Source organism: Phodopus roborovskii, unplaced genomic scaffold (genome assembly GCF_943737965.1).
Source record: "Phodopus roborovskii unplaced genomic scaffold, PHOROB, whole genome shotgun sequence".
NCBI lineage: Eukaryota > Metazoa > Chordata > Mammalia > Rodentia > Cricetidae > Phodopus > Phodopus roborovskii.
Genome location: NW_026126482.1, coordinates 24,041,764 through 24,064,105, shown reverse-complemented (window position 1 = coordinate 24,064,105; position 22,342 = coordinate 24,041,764).

Here is a 22,342-nt window from a genome sequence, read left to right as displayed (position 1 = left end):
CGAGGCCCACCTTAGTATTTCCTTAGTATGAACAGTGGCCTCCTCCATCCCTGGATTATTGTATTCTCCTCTTAACACTCGCTTCTGGTTCTTCCTGCCTTCTATTTTAGTCATAGTAATAACTAGTACCAGTACCACTGAGCCTTCATCCTTCTTACTCAATAGGTCATGATTTGCTACATTGGGGATTGGGGTGGGTTGAGATGAATTGCCCAAGCTGGCCTTGAACTCCTAGGAACAAGCAATCCTCCTGCCTCTGGTTCCAAGTAGCTGAGACTACAAGCGTGTGCCATTGTGACAGCTTCTGACTTGACCTTTGCTATTTTTGTCATTTGGCACCTTCTATATAGCATACATCAGGCTTTTTTACCCAATGCGTGTTTGATTGGAGAGGGAAAATCATTTGGAGTGGAAGCTGCTTCATAGATGTGAATGAAAAGAATGAACTAGAGGCGGTGGGAAGCATAAGTAGGAAAATAAAGGACGATGCAGCCCTCAGCTTCCCTTGCTCCTTCCTCACCTGTATGTCTAGTGACATGAAGTTTGGGGGTGCAAAAGGTTGACAGAAACGGCTGCCTGGTTCTGGTGACATGGAGACTAGTGGAAAGCTGGAAGGGACCCAGAGGTTCTGGTTACCTTAGCTTACCGCTGTCTTTCATGGATGTTGTGCAAGACAAGCAGCCTTAGGAAGACTGTGTCTCCTTCTAGAGCAGCGGTTCTCAACCTGTGGGTCTTGACCCATTTGGAGGCCAACAACCTTTTCATAGGGGTCACATATCAGATAGCCTGCACATCAGGCATTTACATTTTGAGTCATACCAGTAGCAGACTTACAGTTATGAAGTAGCAACAAATAACTGTATGGTTGGGGTCACCAGGTCGTGAGAAACTGTAGTATTAAAGAGTCACAGTATTAGGAAGGTTGAGGACCACTGCACCAGAGCAAAGACCCAGTTTGCTTGCTGCCCCATTTTATACCAACAACAACCCTCTCTCAGGCAAAGGTTTTGCTTGCAGCCCATATTAAAAGACTGTGGGCTCCTTCCTCCTCACCCTGTGTGTGCGTGAAGGGTCACAGGGCCCCAAGGAGCCACCATGTGAAAGTGACAGTACTCTGACTGCTGCTGTGAGTAGTAAAGTGTCTTTTCTGTCTACCCTGGGATGCTGGTCTCTTTCGCCAGCTCATGTGAACAGCGGCAGGCTAAATTATCACTCTTGCAAAGAGGTAAAAATCTCAGACCCTTTGCCGTTCTTGGTAGTTGCCATGTAATGAAAGATGAAACCATTCATCTCTCATCTGAGGCAGACTGTCCCTCTGCTTATGATATAAAAGGCATCTGCCCAAAATTCTTGTTTAAAAAAAAAACTGTCCTGAAATGGTTAAAATGGGGGAGATAACCCTTGTAGGGAACTCTCTGTTGTGCTGTATAACTGCAATGGTCATATTCAACAGGTTTCTATGTGGGTGGAATACATTTCTTCTATGTAACTCCAGAGAAATGGACTTAGACACAGAAAAGTCTCTGGCCAATGAATCAAATAAAGCAAACTCTGACAACTGGAGTGATCCCAAAGAGAAGAAACAGGGAGGTCATATGCTCAGCGCTGGCATAGGCACAGGACTATATGGGGAAATGGTGGGGGCAGAGACTGCAGAGACCCCTCAGCCACGCTGGTGGGGAGACATCACTGTGGTGAGCCACCTGATGACATTTATTTTCACACCAAGGCATCAGGAAACTAAGCTGGTAGATCCAGCTCAGGGTCCCACGGTGCAACATGGTGGCAGGCAGGCAGACGTGGTACTGGGGCAGAGGCTGAGAGTCCTACATCGTGATGCAAGGGCAACAGGAAGTGTCTGAAGTACTGGGTGTTCCTTGAGCATATATAAGACCTCAAAGCCCGCCCCCAGAGTGATACACTTCTTCCAACAAGGTCACTCTACTCCAACAAAGCCACACCTCCCATTAGTGCCACTCCCTTTGGGGGCTTTTTTTTTTTTTTTTTTCAAACCACCACAGATGGCAGAGGGAACATCTGGTAGAGAATCCTCTCACATCGGGCAATGACGGAAGCAGAGAGCAAAGCCAGAACCAGACGTTGGACTATAACATGGTGGCTGACCTCCACGGCTAAGCCTCGCCTCCCCAAACAGCACCACCAGCTGGGGAGAGACCACATAAAATATGAGTCTATGGGGGACATTTCAGATTGTAGCTGTCACACTGTCGTAGCATGGCTGGTGGCACCGCAGAGGAATGATGGGACAACACGAGAAGCAGAAGGGACAGCGGGGCCAAGTCCCCTCTTTCCTATCAACTTACAGGGGTCCCAGGAGAACACTCTTCATCCTTGCTAAGAGTGGGCCCCAGTGTTCTATTTCATAAATAAACAAATAAATAGAAAAATGCTTTATAAGAGCAAATTGTCTAAAACAAGACCTGGTATGGTAACACGAGCCTTTAATCCCAGCACTTAGGGGACAGAGGCAGGCAGATCTCTGAATCTGAAGCCAGCATCTACATAGCAAGTTCAGGACAGCCAGGGCTACATAAAGATGCCTTGTACAAATATGCAAAAAATGTTTAAAACATCACAATCATTGAAACACACATGGAATTAATAGCAGCTTTTTTTTTTTTTTTTTTTTTTTTTTTTTGTTTGTTTGTTTTTCGAGACAGAGTCTCTCTGTGGCTTTGGAGCCTGTCCTGGAACTAGCGCTAGCTCTGTAGACCAGGCTGGCCTCGAACTCACAGAAATAGGCCTGCCTTTGCCACCTGAGTGCTGGGATTAAAGATGTGTGCCACCAAAGGCCAACATCACTGGCAGCTTTTACGCACACAGTTTATCCAATCCTTGGCTTTAGCGACATTGTAACTTCAATTTTAGAGACAAGCGTTTTTATTTTACTTATTATTTTTACAAATATTTTATTAGTTCTTTGATAACTTCAAAGTATTTTGTCATAGTCACTCCTAAACTTCCCCCCATACTTACCTCACACACATTGCCCCCAAATTTCATGTTCTCTAACTTTTTAAAATATATTTATTATTTAAGTGTATGAGTAGTTTGCCTGGATGTATATATGTACATCATGTGTGTGCCTAATGCCTGAGCAAGCTATAAAGGGCTTTGAAGTCCCTGGAACTGGATTTACAGACATCTGAGAGTCACAGTGCAAGTTCTGGGACTCAAACCCAGGTCCTTTACTAGAGCAATGAGTACTCTTAACCACTGAGCCAATTCTCCAGCCCTACTGGTTAGGTTTGTTTTGGTTTGATTTGTTCAAATAACCAATAAGGTACAATTTGTGCTGTCCTATACTCTTGGGTGTAGAACATGGTTGAGACCTACAACAGAAACAACTTTAAAGAAAAATAACTCTCCTTCTGCAAAAGCCATCAACTGTCCACAGATCCTCAAAGGTGGGAGTTTATGGACAACCCTCCCCACTCCCAGCATACTGGAATGTTGGCTGGCTTGCCCTTATGAAGTTCTTGTGCAGGCAGTCATGCTGCTATGAATTCAGGAAAGCAGAGTCTGCTCATGCCCAGAAGACAGTTTTAGTCCTGTTCCCTTGACCTGTGGCTCTGATACTCTTTCTGGCCCCTTTTCCTCCATGTTCTCTATTATTTATAAATTTTTAATATTTTCTCTGTGCATATTACCTACCGTTTGTGTATGAGATTGAGGATACACTGTGTCTCAGCTCATGCACGGAGGCCAGAGGGCTTCAGATGTGCTAGTCTCCAACTTCCACCTTGCTAGAAATGGGGCCTGTTGTTCACCACTGCATAAGCCACAGTAGCTGGCCGGTGAGCTTTGGCAGAGTCTCCTGTATGTGCCTCCCATCTTGCAACAAGAGCACTGAAATTACAGATGTGCACTACCATGCCCAGCTTTATGGCATTTCTGGGGATCCAAACTCGATTCCTCACACCTGCCTAGCAAGCACCACACCCACTGTACCATCTCCCCAGACCCTCAATATTTTAAATCTATAGCCTAGTGTGGTGTGTAGTTTCTCCAAGAATCACTTGTGAGTGGTGGCTGGATTGGGAGTGTGGCACTGTTAATCGGTGCCAGAACCTTTAGGAGAGGTAGAGTCAGTAAGAGGTTGCCCCTCCCCACGACTGTCTCTCCCCTGATGCCCTCCTGCCTGGAGGTGTACTCATACACCTGATTTAATGCACGCTCCTGCACTTGCCATCCACCACAGGCTCACAATCTTCTCCAGAGCCTGAACTATGCTCTTTAGATTTTGAAACTTCCTAACTGAGCAAACAAACCTCTTCTCCACAAGAGGCCAGGACCAGTTGATCCATGGAAGGGACCCAAAGCTCACAATGAACACTTTCATCTGGGTCTCAAACTATTTCTGACACCACCGCCACCTCTGGAGAAGCATATGTCGAAAGTTCTGGCTTCTGTGTCTGTGTTTTTCTAGATTCTGTGAAACATCATGCACAGGGCTTGTTGCCAATAGACTCAGGTTGCATTAGGAAGGACATGGTGTAAACAAGCAGAGGTTCCTGTGAGTTCAACTTGAATCTCTTACTATCTACAGGATGCCCTTTCAAAGACGGCCAATGATGGCAGCTCATGCCTATAACCCAAGCACTGGGAGGTGGAAGCATCAGGATCAAGAGTTCAAGCCCAGCCTGGGCTGCATAGTTTAATTTTAGGTTCATAAAAGAACAAGTACTTTAGATCTGCCTTTAAAATCCTAAATTAATTTTTTTTAATGTAAGATGGACAATGAGTGGTAGAGTCACAAGATGCACCAACATCCAAGCCCCAGGGGAAGCAGGTAGCAGCCTGTGGGGGCCTGGAGGCTGCAGAGCACCACTGGTTATAAGGTTTAGCATCACACACAGGGTTTAATGAAATTAGCATCTGAAGCCCCTGCAAGGAAAAAGAAAAAAATGCACAGCTCCCTGCATTGCATTTCACATTTCAATCCAAACACCCTAGCTACACTGGAAACTCAGAGTCAAAGAAGTGAAGGAGATTTTGATTACTTTTTCTTTTTAATTTAAAGATTTTAAGGTCAAAGGGAGAAAAAGAAAAAGGCACCCTTTTCAGTTTCCCCAAGCAAGTTCATTCATTTTCAATGCCAAAAACCTGATATCTGTCCCCACGGTAATCCACTTACCGTGGCTGAAACCCAGGACGTGAAAAGTTCTGAGCTGACAAAGATCGGCCTCAGCTGCCACCTCGAAGAGGCATGTAAAAACTTGTAGTTTAATTTTAGCTTCATAACAAATAAGTGCTTTCCCATCTCCATGCAGGAGCCCAGGCTGTCACTTGCTCTACAGGTGTGCTGAGAAAGCACCCATAGCCAGGAGACAACACACACTGAAATGAGCAGGGGCCAGGTCTAAGCCATCAATCATTCTTTAATGTTTTTGGTGAACTGTTTGAGCAAGTGTGGAAGCATCCCAACTAAATCTCCAAGTCAGTTTCTGCTGTGAATGTATAGTCGGGGTGTGTGTGTGTGTGTGTGTGTGTGTGTGTGTGTGTGTGTGTGTGTGTGTGTGTGTGTGGTGGAGAGTCTGTGATAATATATATCCAGAGTGATGGATACCACAAGGGCGTGGGGTCCTGAAGAAGCTTGGGATCCATTGGATGTTACCTTAATCTGCTGTCGTTGCTACGATAAACACCTAAGGCTAGAAAACTTGCCAGGAAGAGTTGTATTTAGCTCACAGTGTTGTAGGGAGAAAATCCAAACAACACAGTACTGGCGTGTGGAGGGCCTGCCCGCATAGATAGTGTCATGGACATGGTACTGGCCTGTGGAGGGTCTCTGATCATCAATATCTTGTTTGTGCCAGGTTTCACAGCAGAGGACCAGTGGTGGGGTGGCTATGTGGATGCTTTCTGACTCATGTAGAGAGGTAGCCCAAACAGATTCCAGCCTGGGTTCTCAACACCTTTCCCCTGGCTGGTATGAATCTTCCACCAATCTGCAAAGTCCTTGGACAGGAGTAAAAAATGTCTCTGTTTGATTCCAAAGACTGATGCATTCAAATTGAAACATAAGGAGCCTGGGTTACAATGTGGACTAGATATTGTTGATGTATTTATTGCCTGTACATATAACTATATTGTAATATGTGACTACATTCTAACTAAATATAATATAGTTATTGTACTTATTGTATATAGTTTTTCTTATATTAGTTATAGCCTTTTTTATTTTGGACATAAAAGGGGAAATGTAGTGATATTTTGTTTATTACCTAGCAAATAAAGGTATCAGCTAGCATACCGCATACAGCGCTTGCCTCTCTGCAAAATGTTCAGTGCATTGCTTTATATTTTAATTTCTGTGTGTACTTATCACTGTTTTGAGTGAAATGAGGCATTGTGTGCCTCCTTCTGTGTTTAGTGGGTTCCGTGGGTCAACCTTAGATCATCAGTTTGGTGCAGCAAGAGCTTTTCCAACAGGGTCATTTTCATTTACTTGTTTGTTGGTTTGTTGGTTTATTTTCAAGACAGGGTTTTTCTGTGTAGCCCTGAATATCCTAGAACCTGCTATATAGAACAGGTTATCAAAGAGATCTGGCTGCTGCTGCCTGTTGACTCTGCCTCTGTCTCTGCTCCTGCCTCTGGTTCCGCCTGCCGTCCTGTCCCTGCCTCCCACATACTGAGATAAAAGGCATGTACCACCACATCCAGAGCTGTCGTTTCTTTTTAAACTTGCATTTTCATGTGAGTATTATCTTCAGTAGAGTTTTTTATTGCTGTGATAAAACACCATGACCAAAAGCAACTTGGGGAGGAAAGGGTTTGTGTCATACACAGTTCTATATAACAGTTCATCATCAAAAGCAGGGAGGGAGGGAAATCATAAAAGGCAGGAACCTGGAGGCAGAGCTGATGCAGAGGCCACTGAAGGTTATAGAACACAGGTCCACCAGCCCAGGGATGGCACCACCCACAGTGGGCTGGGCCCTCCCCCCATCAATTATAATTAAGAAAATGTCCTACAAGCTTGCCTATAGCCCAATATTATGGAGACATTTTTTTTTTCAATTGAGGTTCCTTCCTCTCTGATGACTCTAGCTTGTAACAAACTCATACAAAATTAACCAGCACAAGTATATTTCAGTATTCTCAATAATCCTTATATTGTGCAATGATAATTTAAATCTAAACATAAGAACATTCAACTGGCACACATAACCACCACAATAATATGCTAGGTAGTTATAGCTCACATAGGCTGCACATTTGAAAATACAAACTTAAAATCATATATCCTACTGTTTCCCAAACAGTAGGAAACACAACATGTTGCTGTTTTTTAAGGGGTGTGTGTGTGTGTGTGTGTGTGTGTGTGTATGTGTGTGTGTGTGTAACTCCTCTGGAACTGGAGTTACATGGCTGTGAGTCGCCATGTTGGTGCTGGAAACCGAACCTGGATCTTCTGTAAGAGCAGCAGGCCCTCTTAACCACTGAGCCATCTCTCCAGCCCTGTGCTACACTGTTTTCTTCACCTCCGGGCACATGTGCATCCCACAACACCTCCCACTCTCGATGGTAAGAAAGGGTGGAAAAGGAAAAGAGCCATGGGTTCCTTTTCCTTCCTCTTTTTCTGGCCCATCATTTGCAGTCCAAGTGACTGGTTGATACACAGAGAGTGCATGAGGCATCTATGATGGGATTCCTTGATTGTCCATATCTATCAGAATCCCAGCGGCTTCTTTCTGCATTTTAAACATGTATTTGTTACTTGCTTTGTTGCTGGGACAGAATGGATGCCAAAAGCAGCTGAGAGAGGGCACAGTCCATCATCACAGGGACATCACAGTGGCAAGGTCTTGTGGTAGTCACATTGCAGCCATAGTCAGGAAGCAGAGAGCTATCTTTGTCCATTTTATTCAGTTCAGGTCACCAACCCATGGGATGGGTCCTCTCACCTCAGTTAACCTAGTCTGGATAATCCCTTAAAAGCGAGCCCTGAAACTTATCTAGTCTAGATAAATTCCTTACAGGCATGCCTCAAGGCTTGTCTTCTCAGTGACTGTAGATGCTGTCAACTCAGGAATATTAACCAGCTCGACACAAATCCTCCATGAATGGAAAGCATGGCTTCTCCATTCCTCACCACCTACTCTCTTACTTCTCCTCCTCCCCACTCAGTCATGAACTGAATTCAGGATTCTCGGTGGTCTCCTATACGAAGGGTCTCCCCAAATTCTATGCCTCTGGGGCATCACACACTGCGTGTGAGTGGGCAGCATGGAGAGAGACAAGAGACACTGTGCACATCTCCTCTGTTCATATACACCATTCTTCACTTACAGAGCCTAAGTCCATGTATAAAACCATGAAGACTGTCAAGATGGTAACAGCCAAGCATCACACCCAAAGTCCTGGGCGCCTTTGGGCACAAGTTCCTGTACCATGTCATATGCCCATGAAGTAGGCTCAGGTGGTGCTAAATGGCCACAGCCAATTGTTTCCAAGTCAGGTGAGCTGACACTATTATGATGTGGCTTTCAAACTCACTCAGATGTGACTTGAACCCTGTGTAATAGGACAGATATTTGTCATGTTATGCAGTGGCCATAACCCTTGCTAAAAATGGTGAGGAGGCATTCCTATAAACACTGGGATGGGAGTAATGAATTTTTATGCAGGTCCACATGTGTGGGGGGGGATGGGGGTGTAAGGCAGTCAAAAGTTAGTCTGTTTACAGTCAACTTTTCTTTTCAATTAAGTAGAAGAATCATACTACAAAATAATGACTAAGAACATTGCATACTTAATACATAAACCAAGGGTACTGTTTCTTAACAGTATCAGGTAACAGGTACTGTGCGCAACTTCCAGAACTACATTTTTCAATACCTAGCAACACAGTAGGCCAGTTTCCAGCAACAACACCAAGAACAGAAGGTAATGTGTCACAGTTAGATGTCACATTGTGATATCACTAAGCAACAGGAACTTTCTATCCCATTATAATCACTGTTGCGCATGTAGCCCATCATGGCTCAACGCACTGTTATACTGGGCAGATTTTAGCTTGTTTTGGCATGTGAGCCCAGGCAACAAAATGAAGGGATTTCCAGGCTGGTTTGGGTGAAAAGGGCTCAGTCTCATTGGGTGATCTAGACTGCACCTCTGTCTCAGAACCCTGGGGAAGTGATTTATCCACTGACTCCCACCTGACTGGTAGAGGGATGCCCTAGGGCTGCTCATCAACCCCTCAGCATTCCCAAGTTTGCACACGCCTGGAATGGCCCAGCAGGTTTTCCAAGTCATCCTATCTGTTTAGTGGAGGAACCTGGGGCAGGGAAGAGACACTGGTGCAGCCTGGTGAGGTATGAGTCAGGCTATACCTGTGCACATCTGGTTTCCATAGTAACAAAGATGGGCGAGAGGCATCTGCTTCATAGTCTCCACAATATCTAGCTCAGTGTACCTCAAACTGAGTGCATAGACCTGTTGCTGCAGACCTGTAGTCCCCCTCTCAAAGGCCCAGGTTCAGAAGGACAGAGAATTGGCATCCCCTGTATGTTCTCTACATGGGCGGGAAAGCCATTAACATACTCTTTATGGTTTGTGCTTTAAATGTCCCCTCAAAGCTCTTATGCTAAAGGATGGATTCCAAGCCTATAACACCACTGAGAGATGGCAGAGCCTTTACAAGGTAGGGACCAGAGGGAGGAAGTTAAATCATGGGACTTAAGGGGTTATTGGACCATGTTCCCCCTCTTTCTCCTCTTTCTCCTTCTCCCCCTCCCCTTTCCTGGCCACTGTGAGGTAAACAGTTTTCCTCTGTCTCATGCTTCTGCACTATAATGCTCTGACTAACTGCAGACCCAAAGCAATGGAGTCAAATGCCTATGGATTGAAACGTCTGGGACTATGAGCCAAAACAAATCTTTCTTACTTTTAATTCTGTTTTCTCAGGCATGTTGTCAAGCAACAGAAATCTGACTAATACCATACGTATCTGCCCTGTATAGACTGAACAATAAGAAGGATTTTTTTTCAGAATTACAATATATCTATCATATATAATTATATGTAATGTAATATATAATAATTATGTGAATATAAAAAAACAGAACTGGCAAACAGTCACCCCTGAAAAACAGTGAAGAACTGCCCATATAATAACAATCTAGTTAGAATTCCTGCAGCCCAAAATGAAGAAGCTGATGAAAAGATTCTGTGTGTGCCTTAACTAGGTCTCAATCCATTCATTCTCAGCAATTCCCTGGACCAGAAATCCTAGGGTCTCTGGAATGGGCCATCCATACTGGTCAACTAGAGGTACCACCATCAGGAAATCAGAATGCAGGAGAGCCAAGAGGGCACACTCACTGCCCAGAGCCTTCCATCTTCTCACAGTCTACAGGTGCTGTACCTCCCATAAGTCACCTTCTGTGGAAGGTTTCCCTAGCATAGCTCATTTCTTATCAGACTCCCGACAGTCCTGCCAGTCCTTCAGGCCTCAGGGTGGGGAAGGCTGCTCTGTTTCTGCTTCCCAGTAGCTCAGCATCCCTGGTGGATTCTCTGATTCTGATTAAGGTTCATCAACATTGTTTTCAGTTCAGCCATCTTCTTCCTCCAGGGCTCAGTAGTGACAGTGTTTGAGGGAGGGAAAAAAAAAAAGGAACACTACAGCCAGGTGCTTAGCTAGGTTGATGCTTCTGGGACTTTTAAAATGAAAAATAACCCTGTCGATACTGCAGATGATACTGAAATTTTAAGACTGACTTCTGGGAGCAGATGAAATATAAGATGAATAAACAGATAAGTAACACATAAGAATAAAGCTGGGGCCTCAAGATAGATGATCGAGTCAATTAAAATACATCCAAACACCAAGAGGAACAAGATGGGGATGGATTTTTCTTCCAAACCGTGAAGAATTTGCTATAGGCAAGGGAGAGGCCCCAAAGGTGCTAATTCGTGCTATATAAAACTTTCCGCATCTGCACACACTCTGGGAACATGGAACCCTGGCAGGAGAAAAGAAAGGGCCGAGAAGCCATGGGCACGGAACCTTTCCGACACATCTTGGGAAACAGGAGATAAGATCAGCCCAGAAATTGAATAATCCAAGAACACACTGATAACGCAGAGTGTTGCAATCAGTTTAAAGTTCACGTCTTGCTTGATTTACGCATCCATAATAAAAATCAATCAAAAAGCCAGGGGTGGTTGAGTCACCTGACTCTATTCCACAGCCCTCCCCCAGCCCTGACCCCACCCCCAAGCCCAGCCCCGAGTTCTTTCAGATGGTTTCTGCCCTCTATCTCGGTGGCACAAGAAGTCATCGTGGTGATGGACAGATGCTTCAGACCGTATGGAGATCTTCCAAGTGCAGTGTTTAAATTAGAAAGTGGAGGCTTTCATGGGAAAGCCCTCAGTTCTATCTTTACTGTTTAATCTGTACCCTGTGGTTTTCCAGACTACCAAAATTCAATCCAGTGCCCCTGCTGTGAGGTTAAATCCTTCAGAATACTAGAGTTCACTGACAATAATCCAACGAATGTGTCTAGGGCGTTTGTTCTAGCTGGTCACCGATGTGTGACACATCAGGCCTTTTGTTCACCACAGGAGAATGCTTCTCCAGACATAACAGAAGATGAGGTATGGAGTGGGACAGTGGTAGCATACCCCCTTTAATCTCAGCACTCGCAGAGGCAGCTGGATCTCAGTGAGTTCAAGGCCAGCCTGGTCTACAGAGTGAGTTCCAGGACAGACAGGGCTACACAGAGAAACCCTGTCTCAAAAAAACAAAAACAAATTTTAAAAAAGGAGGTATGGGCCTTTAGTCTTCTTCTTATCAGGGGGTTAATCCACTTTATTGGCCACAGTGTTTTATTTCTGGTGATGAAATATTATTATCATGTCCAAAATAGTATGTACTAGATGGTACTTAAGCACTTAATCCTGTGACTTGATCTTGAGGTGCATCACTGTGTCAATTTCTCATTACTGTAATGAAACACCTGACCCAACCTTATAAAGCAGTTTATTTAGCTCACATTTTGTAGTGCCTACAACAGCTCAGTTCTAGCAGGGACCTCATGGTGACTGGTGAATGGTGGGTGAATGTCAGGAAGACATTGTATTATAGTGAGCAATCACATTTCATGCCAGGGAGCAGAAACTAGAGCCCACAATGCCTTCTAAGAATGAAGCCCCAGTGGCTTAAAGATCTCCTACCAGACCTCACTCCTTTCTCTGCTTTCTTTTCTTTTTTCTTTCCTTCCTTCCTTCCTTCCTTTTCAAGGATGGCAACATTTATTTTGGGTAAGGTTTGAGAAAAAGATACACTCAACCGGCATAGTGGTGCCTGCCTTTAATACCCTCACTTGGGAGGCAGAGACAGGCAGATCCATGTGTGTTTAAAGCCAGCCTGGTCTACAGAGAGCAAGTTCCAGGTAGTCAGGACTACGTAGAGAGACCCTGTCTCAAAAACCAAACACGAAAACAGAAGAAGAGATGCACTCCACAGTGACAGGACAGGCAGAGCAAGACCACAAGACACCTATTCAGATTGATTATCTGTCTGGAGACAAATAATGATGTCAGGAAGGGATGCCAGACTCTAAGGGGCCACGGCCCTTCCCCAGTGACCCACTTTCTCTTGGAAGATTCTCTATCTCCTAAAGGTTCTACACTCTTCCAAAATGGCCACTACCTGGGGACCAGGAACTTTAATACATGAGCCTTTAAGGAATGTATCACCTCTAACCACAGCATTCCTTCTCTGGCTCCCATAGATCCATAGCCATCTCATAATGAAGAACAACTTCATCTGAACTTCAAAAGTCTTATAGTCTTTAACAGTCCTACTGTTGTTCTAAAGTCCAGTCTCTTCTAAGAAGCATTAAACTGAGCCCCTATAGAATTTAAATAAAGAAAAAGAAAGGAAGGGATGAAGGAAGGAAGGAAGGAAGGAAGGAAGGAGGGAGGGAGGGAGGGAGGGAAGGAAGGAAGGAAGGAAGGTTACATACTTCCAACATACAAAGTACACCCCACTTCTTACAGGTCCACGCCATTCTCCAATACTGTCAGCCTGGATGTAAAGTTCCCTACATAATAGTCTTCGGGGAATGAAAACACAAAGCACATTCAAGCAGTAATGCCCTGTCTCTGCAGATGAAGATACTAAGCTCAAGAGGGACTAAGAGATTGGCCAATATCATAGAGCAACATGTATCCAGCTAACCCAATTGTTTTTGTTTGCTTTTCTGTTTACTGTAATAAGAAAATCTTCTAATCAAAAGCAAGTTATAGAGGAAATGATCTGTTTGGTTTGTACTTTTAGGTAACAGGCCATCACTGAGGGAGATCAGGGCAGGAATTCAAGGCAGAAACCTGGAGGCAGGAACTGAAGCAGAAGCCATTGAGGAGTGCTACTTACTGGCTTATATTCAATTAGCTTTCTTATATAGCCTACCTGCCTAGGGATGATGCTACCCACAGTGGACTTGAACATCGCTTATCAATTATCAATAAGGATGATGACCCAAGGACATTGTCTTAGTCAGTGTTCTATTGCTGTGAAGAGCTGCCATGATCATAGCAACTCTAAAAAAGAAAGCATTTAATTTGGGCTGGCTTACAGATTTAGAGGTTTAGTTCATTATTATTATGGCAGAAAGCATGGTGGCTTGGAGGCAGACATGTTGCTGGAGAGCTAACTGAGAGTTTTATATCTGGATCTGCAGGCAACAGGAAGAGAGAGAGGCACTGAATTTGGCTTGAGTAATTAAAACCTCAAAGCCCACCCCCAGTGACACACTGCCTCCAACAAAGCCATGCCAACTCCAACAAGGTCACACCTCCTAATTCCTGTCAATTAATGCACTCCCTAATGACTAAACATTCAATATATGACCTTCCAGGGCCATTCCTATTCAAACCACCACAGACATATCCATGGGTCAAACTGATGAAGTTCAACTCTTCAACTGAGGTTACTACCTCTTCCCAGATGATTCAAAATTGTGTCAAGTTGAGAATGGAGACTAAACAACACAACAATTCTTGCAGGGATCTCTTTGTTCCCTGTCTTGAAGCTACTGATAAATCTAGAGAAATATTTCATTCTCGTAACTCAAGGCCGGGGAGACTACTAAACATCCTACAGTGACATCTCTATCATACACAGTATGACAGAGAATTAGTGTCCAATGTCAACAGAACCAAAGGGACCAACCAGGTCTACTTGCTACTCGGTAGTATAATCCTTTCTCACTTGTTGCAGTGTCTTTCTCTTTGGCAAGATGTTGGATTAAATCATAAGTGTCTCTTTCAGATTCACCCTTGACATATTAGGGTGGGAAACTCTTCACACCCACACCCACTTTTCTTCTTCTCTCTTCTCCCTGAGTTGCAATGAAGGGATGATTAACTGCTTGGCAGAGCATTCATTCTAAGAGAACAGACTGGAAAGCTTAAATGTTCTATGGTGAGCTGCCAGTTTCAAGATTGATATACCCAGAGAGCTCTACTGAGCTTTTTTTTTTTTTTTTTTTTGGAATTACCGTATAAAGTTAAAGAAAGAAAAGAAATCACTCAAGCTTTTCTGGCTTTTCCTATACAGTGTAATGCCATACCATTCTACAGTAGTTCAAGAAAAGTTTAAGGGTTGAGTTCCAGTCTTTGATGCTGTCTTAATCTATTTCTGTTGCTATAACAAAACACAGAAGACCAAGTTAATAATAGAAGCATATTTGGTTTTAAATTTCTAGAGGCTAGGAAGGCTAAGGAGACAGTGCTGATACCTGTCCATCATCTGAGAAAGGCCACATCTTTAGAGACAGAGCAAGCTGCTGGCTCAAATCTCAATTCCTCTTCTTATTAAGGTACAAATGCAACCAATGTGGCCCCACCCTCATGAACTCATTTAATGCTAATTGCCTCACAAAGGCCCTACCTCCCCAAAGTTTTAATCATGAATTGGGAATTCAACACAGGAATTTCTATGGTATATATCCAAATCACATCAGAGAGGGACTCAGCTCATCCACCTGGGGAAATGTGCTGTATGGCTCCAGTACCTTGGCCTTTGGGTCTCAATTGGGAAACACAAAACCCAGACATCAGGTGGCTTTTCCTCCTCAAGTCACGGTCTTGTTTATCTCCAGCTAACGTCCTGGAAAAGGGAAACAACTTTGTTTCCAAATTGAAGGGGTGCTAGAAGATTAAATTTTTAAAATATCTTGCCTCGTCCCCACAAAAAGGGAAGCCCAAGGCAAGTATGAAAACAACTAGAAGACTAGAGTAAAAAACGTTCTGAAACTCAAGGTTATAAATGGAACCATTCATGAACTGCCCAAGAAATCTGACAGGTCGCAGCACCTTGGAAGCTGTGTTTAACTTGAGGTGTGGCCTGAGACTGGACATGGAAATCTGATATGATTTTTCAAGTGCATCTTGAACAGAAGCATCTTGAAGCATGTCTGTGTGCCCATGATAGGTGCAAATACCTGGGCTGAGATGAACCAGGATAAGCTGACACTATGAACCCAGGCCAATAGCCCCTCAGCCAGCATTTCACCTGAGCAACCCTTCGCCACTACCAGCACTCCTTCATTGTGAACTGAGTCCCCAGGGTTCTGCTAGAATGCTGCTCATTGGTAGATCTGGGAAAGGACCTGAGACATCATGTGCCTGACAGCCATTTGGTCAGTGCTGGCTCTGGTGGCTCAACCCTCTCTTTGAGCACTAATGATGGAATGAGGAAACCAGCATGCCTCTAGACACTGGCCACCATGACAGTCTCTCCAGCCCCATTTTCCTCCCCATTCCAGAATCTTTTCCAACTACTGTGAACACTGACAAATAGATTCTGATCACTCTGAAACTTCACCCTTTGCTGTCAGGGTGAAGTTCAAATTCCCAGTTGATAATTCCCAGTTGGAAACCAGTCTTAAAGAACTTCCCTTTACTTCTTCCTATCCTGGATATTTGGCTATGAGGAACTTCTGCTGCCTAAGGTCCACCTTTCAAGCCCACACCATCCTCCCCCATCGCTAGCTGCTGTCTTAGTTTTCAGCCTGGGACACTGGCCCATTCTACACACACACACACACACACACACACACACACACACACACACACACTTTTCTCTAGCCAGCACTTGCTTCAAATGCTCCTTATTCCAAGTTTCGCCTTCTGTATTTTGTTACCTTCTTGGTGACTAATTTATGTTGAGGTTTAGTAAAGACCTGCATTTATGGGAGGGTTGGTACCACCCACAGTTTCTGGCATCGCTATCCTCTTGGGGTCTTGGAACTTTTCCTGCCATGGACTAGAGAAGACTAACACAGTGTGCGGGCCAAGGCGCCCTGGTAGTTTCCACAGATTTGTGTGTTCTCAATTGAACACTGAGGTCTCTAGAGCAGAAACTAGACCTTATCTACTTAGCCCATTTACTTACACAATACCCTGCGTATAAAAGTCACATCTATTCCCATCTGGTCATACTTTCTTTTCTCCTTCAAAGGACTCTAAGGTCTTAACTGTATAGGATTAGATATTTTTAATTTAATTTTTTAAGTGCATGGGTGATTTGCCTACATGTAGGTTTATGTACCACACGCATGCAGTGCCCAAAGAAGCCAAAGAGGGCGTTATATCCCCTGGAACTGGGTTTTCATATGATTGTGAGGGGCCACAAGTGGGTGCTGGGATTCAATCAAACTGGATCCTCTGAAAAATAACCATAGAGTCATCTCTCTAGCCCCTAAGATTAGATTATTTTACTTTCAAAATCATGATAAGAAAAAAATGTCACATTGAATGCTTTTGTGTTAGACATTATTCTAAGTACTTTAGTCTTCAGATATTCAATCAACACCCACCCCAGTGACCTACTTCTGGCAGCCAGGGCTAACCACCTAGATGTTCCACAGTCTCCCAAAATAGCATTGTAAGGGTCACATGCGTTCAAAAACTCCTGTGGGAAATATTTCAGGCTCAAGGCATTCATCTGAGGAATCACAACTTGGTTCTGGTCACCCTGTCTTTCTTGGGGCACACAAAAATTATAAATAGACAAGCCCTCCTCCTCAAGGGTTGTTTTCACAGTCAACTCACACTGCAGTGAGGTTATAGCCTGCTGTTGCTTCCTTATGGATCACTGACAGGCCAAGTGTCTCACCCTGCTGAGTGGTTCCACACAGAGCAAGGCTTAGGGAGGGAGTAAGGAGCAAAGGGTCAGGTTCATAGCCAATCTCAGGGCAAGCAGTGCCACCTTCAACCTCCTAGACAAACTCACCCTCTAGCCAATAACTGAAGCAGCGTTTAACTATGATCATGTGGGCCACAGATTTCACAAGGTGAATCCAGCCACAGCTGGAGCTTGATCTAGGCGTGGAACTACTTTCTCTTTCACAGAGGGCTCAATAAGAGCAAATACATTGTTGGTTGATGCCGCCATCCCTAGAATGTTCTCCTAAGAACTCTGGGCATCTTGGAGTGCTGAAGGAGAGCAGAATTCACAATATGCTAATAGATGCATTGTTCCAGTCACTCAGCCAGGAGGAGAACCAAGTTCTCCAGCATGCTGCCTGAAGCTTGGGTGGACAGGTGGGTCTGACTCAGCTTCTCCTCTGCCCAGTCTTGCATGTGCATGCGCGCACACGCGTGCATGCACGCGTACACACACACACACACACACACACACACACACATTTTTTTTTTCTGCCTGGATTGCTATGAAACACCCTGCTCCCTGCTTCATCCCAGCATCCCTTTGCTAAACAAAGCAGGCACATTTCAGGGACACCTTTAAAGCACACCTTATCTTCAGCTAAAACATCATAAGCTGAGTACACCCAGAGGCATTTATCCACCATTCTAGCTTCTCCACCACGTGTTCAAGAATGCCTGTCATTTTTCCTTCTTCAATGATTGACTTGCACCAAGCATGCTCAGGAATGTACCTGCCCCTAATACCTTCCCAAATAAAATCACTGTGTTTCCCTCATTTGTGAGGGCGTTGCTTTTGAAGTAACTTCCAGGCTTTCCATACTTGCTGCATGTAATAAACCTTTCTCCACCTTTTTGTCTTGGCTATGCTCATTTTGGCTTTGTGCTTACCAAGACAGAAACTCTATGTACTCAGATATACAACGAGCAATAGTTTGTTCTTCCAGAGCCTTCTCTCACCTCCTTCTTTTGTGAGCCCTCCACTTCAGACTCCTTCAACCACACAGAACTGTCTGTGCCAATAAGACGAGACATTGCATTCCTTGCTTTGCTGTTGCTATTTTTCCTGCATAAAATGTCTTTGTCTTTTCTTCTGCACGTCATCCACCTGGTCACTCTCTAACCATCTCGTATTCATTCAATTACCAGCTCCTCCCCTGGGCAGAAATGGGTTACACCGTCACTCAGCCCATGGTTTCTTCTGTATACTTCCTCACAATGCCTGTCTGTCCAGTCGCACTCTATTTTCAGGGAACTGGACCACTTGGGCCCAGATTTTGTTTATTTCCTATTCATCTATCTGGTCCTACCATCTGGCACATAGCAAGCACACATCACTGTCCATTTTCTGTTGCAGACTTTATAGCTGATAATAAAGGTATAACCGCTTGCAATTCTGGAGGCTGAGATGTCCAAGAGTAAATGTCAACATCACTTCTGAACCTTCTAAGGGCCATTTGCTGCATCAGAACATGGTGGTCAAAGCAAGTGTACAATCTCAAGCATGTCCTCTCTACTTACCAAGCCATCATGGGCCAAGTGTGTGGCACATGCTTTGGGAGGAAGAGACAAAGGATCTCCTTGAGTTTGAGGCCAGCCTGTTGTACATTGTTAAGGACAATCAGGGCTACATAATGAGACCTTGTCTCCAAAAAGAAAAGCTGTCATGGGTTCTACCCTCATGACCTCATCTAATTCCAATCTCCTCCTAGAGACCCCCACCTCCAAATACAGACATCGCTATTGTGGGGGTGGGAAGTAAATTTTCAACAACTGAACATTTGGAACCCCAGTCTAAACCACAACAGAACCTGACCAGTGTTTATTCAATCAACTGCGTTTAAATTCATAGACACTATGACTTATAACCTTCCATGACTGACTCACCCCAAAGCCACTGGCTCCTTTAAGCCTCTCCCAACCACCATCTGCAGGACTAGGCACCCACCACAGCATAGATATGACAACGTACTTTCTGGAAAGAGAGCTCAAGTCACACACATACATACTGACAAGGCACAAGAGCATGTCTCTATAGCTCTGGGACTACACTTGGTGGGTTTCCAGATGGCGGTGTCAGTGGTGTGGGAGCTGTAATTCCCTCTTCCCTCACTGATGATGATGACCAACCAGGGCAGGCTGTCCCCTGCAGCAGGTCACATTCCCCTCCACATCACCGCTTGACCACGAACTATTACTCATCTATCTTCCTGTGGGTTTTTTGACTGAATCATGGAGTTCACACTATATTCACCAGTCTTTTAAGGAAATTTTGTGTGCATGGGTGCTTTGCCTGCATGTATGGCTGTGTGCCATGTGCATTGGTGCACGAGGAGACAGAAGAGGATTTGGATCCTCTCGAACTGGAGTTGCAGATAGTTGTGAGCCAAGATGTGGGTGCTGGGAACTGAACCCTGGATCCTCAAGAGCAGCCAGTGCTCTTAACCACTAAGCTATGCCACCAGCTCCATACTCACTAGTCAGTATCCAAATGCCATCTTTTAACTTTTCAATGCCATCATGACCCCTGCTAGGTAATAAGGAAACAAGATCAGAACCTGTCATAGTAGCCCAGAGACAATAAGAGATATGAGTTGCTTCCGGGATGCAAATTTAGAGAGAGGAAGTAAAAAGCAAGCACTAGAGATGTAGTGCCTGAGTCACCCACAAAACTGGCCCATTGAAACCCTAAATCTCATGGGAGGCAGGGCCTTTGAGAAGCAATTGTCATGAGGGTGGAGTCCTCATGAATGCACTAGTATCCTAGGAAAGAGTACCTCTTTGCCCCTTGAACTATGGGTATGAGGACAGTGAGAAGGCAAGGCCTATGGACCAGAAAGTGCCCCCACCCACCCCCACCCCACATACAGTTTAACTGCCAATGCCTTGATTTTGAACTTTTCAGCCTCCAGAATTGTAACCACTAATGTTCTGTTGCAAAAAGTTGGACGACCTAAGCCTGTAAAACTGCTGAGTGGGTAGAGGTTCCATCTCTAGAAAAGTCTGATGACCAAAGTGCAACATGAACAATAAAAGTCCCAGAGACAAATATTGAGATTCAAGCTTCAAGCTGAAGATCAGAAAAGCAAAGCAGCCGCCATCACCTCTTACCTCTCTACCTCAGCTCAGACCAAAGGAGCGAATCCTCAAACTGCTCCCCACCCCACTCACTGATCCTTAGATTCACTCAGACTGCTCTACTCTCCTCAACGTTACAAGAGACTGCAGTGTCTTCCTATCCTCAGTATGGCTGGAGAATGAATGCTGTTCTTGTCTTAAATACCTCTCATGAGTCCTGGAATTAAAGTGCTGAGATCATCTTTGTGTGAGCTATTTCTCTTTAGGACTGGATATATTTCTTATAGTTCAGTGTGGCCTTGAACTAACAGAGATCCATTTACCTCTACCTCCCAAGTGGTGGGATTAACAGTACCTATCACTGCCACCTAGCTTCTCTAGCTTGTGGCTGGCTTTGCTTTCTGAATCCTCAGGCAAGCTTTAACATAGCATAAACAATATATCACCACACCTGATCTCAATCCTCAGTACTCACGAGTTGGAAGGAAATAATAGATTCCTGAAAGTTGTCCTTTGATCTCTGCACACACGAGTAAGCACATATGCACATACACATACACATAAAAATATGAATAAAACATTTAAAGTTATGACCTAAGGCATTTTTGCTATATAGCTCAAACGGACTGAGACAAGAGGGAAAGTCCAGGAGAAATAATCAGGGCTGGTCCACTGTCAAGAAGATTTGAAGGACAGTTAAATGCGTATTGAAGCATATGCATTTAAAGGTCTATGTCCTCAAACCTAGATTATGCCAATTCTTTCAACAAACATTGAAATTCAGCATGCCATGCACTGATCTAGACACGGAGGTTAAAGCAGACACTCGGAGCAGTGGTCTTCTGTGCTGGATTAAAAAACCAGTCCAAACCAGGCAGTGGTGCTGCACACCTTTAATCCCAGCACTGGGAGGCAGAGGCAGGCAATCTCTGTGAGTTCTAGGTCAGCCTGCTCTACAGAGTGAGCTCAAGGTCAGCCAGGGATACACACAGAGATCCTGTCTCAAAATACAAAAAGAAAAAGAAAAAAAAAATCCAACATCCCAAGTTCTCTTTCATTCTTTATCATTTGTCATAAAAGCACTATGAGGCAGTGTTCATTCATTAAACATTAAACAAAACTCATTTTTTAAAAACTTCTTCCGCTTTTCCATTAACCATTCACACTCAGAGAAACTCCTCCAAATCTATGCCCCGTTCCCACAAACTCAATACCCAACCCTGCCCCTAGATCAACCCTCCTTTTAAAGCAGAGAATTAAGACAACTGAATCCCTGAGTCAAGAAGGAAGCCCCTAGCAATCAGGATCCACACAGGGAGCTATCAGTTACTATGCTTGAAGAGGGAAAACAGAAGAAGGGAGGGAAGAGAGAAAAGGGAGAGAGGAGAGAGAGAGGGACAGAGAGGAGAGAGAGAGAGAGAGAGAGAGAGAGAGAGAGAGAGAGAGAGAGAGAGAGAGAGCATGCTCGACTAGCAGACCTCACGAAATGAGCCCCTCTTGAGGAAGATGACTCCAGACGGTGTTTAACAAGCACGTTGGTGAAGAGGAGTTCCACTGTTTATTGCAAAGAGACAACAGATCCTTTATCACCATTTATTGGCCACTCCTGACACATCAGTGACCCATGTGCACTTTATCATTTTGATGGATGGATATTAATATAAAAACAATAATCATCAAAAACTAAAGAGCCACCTCTATCTAAGGCTTTCAACGATGCTCTGTGTGTGTGTGTGTGTGTGTGTGTGTGTGTGTGTGTGTGTGTGTGAGATAATTTGTTTGCCAGGCATTTCCATCTATCATCACAAACCAGTGAAAAACTCATGCTCACCCCTTGATTTAAGGTTTGTAGGAAATAAAAAGACAATTATTGCTCACCTTCCTTCATCAAGAAATGTGTGTTTGAGGGCTGGGGATGGAGCTCACTGATAGACAGCATGCCTAGCAGCCCTAGCACTGAGGGGGGAAAAATGTAATAGTGTTTATTTTTTGACTACCTCTTTGTACCCATAAAAATGACTATCGTTTGTTGGAAGTCCTTCACACTGTGCACTGTGCT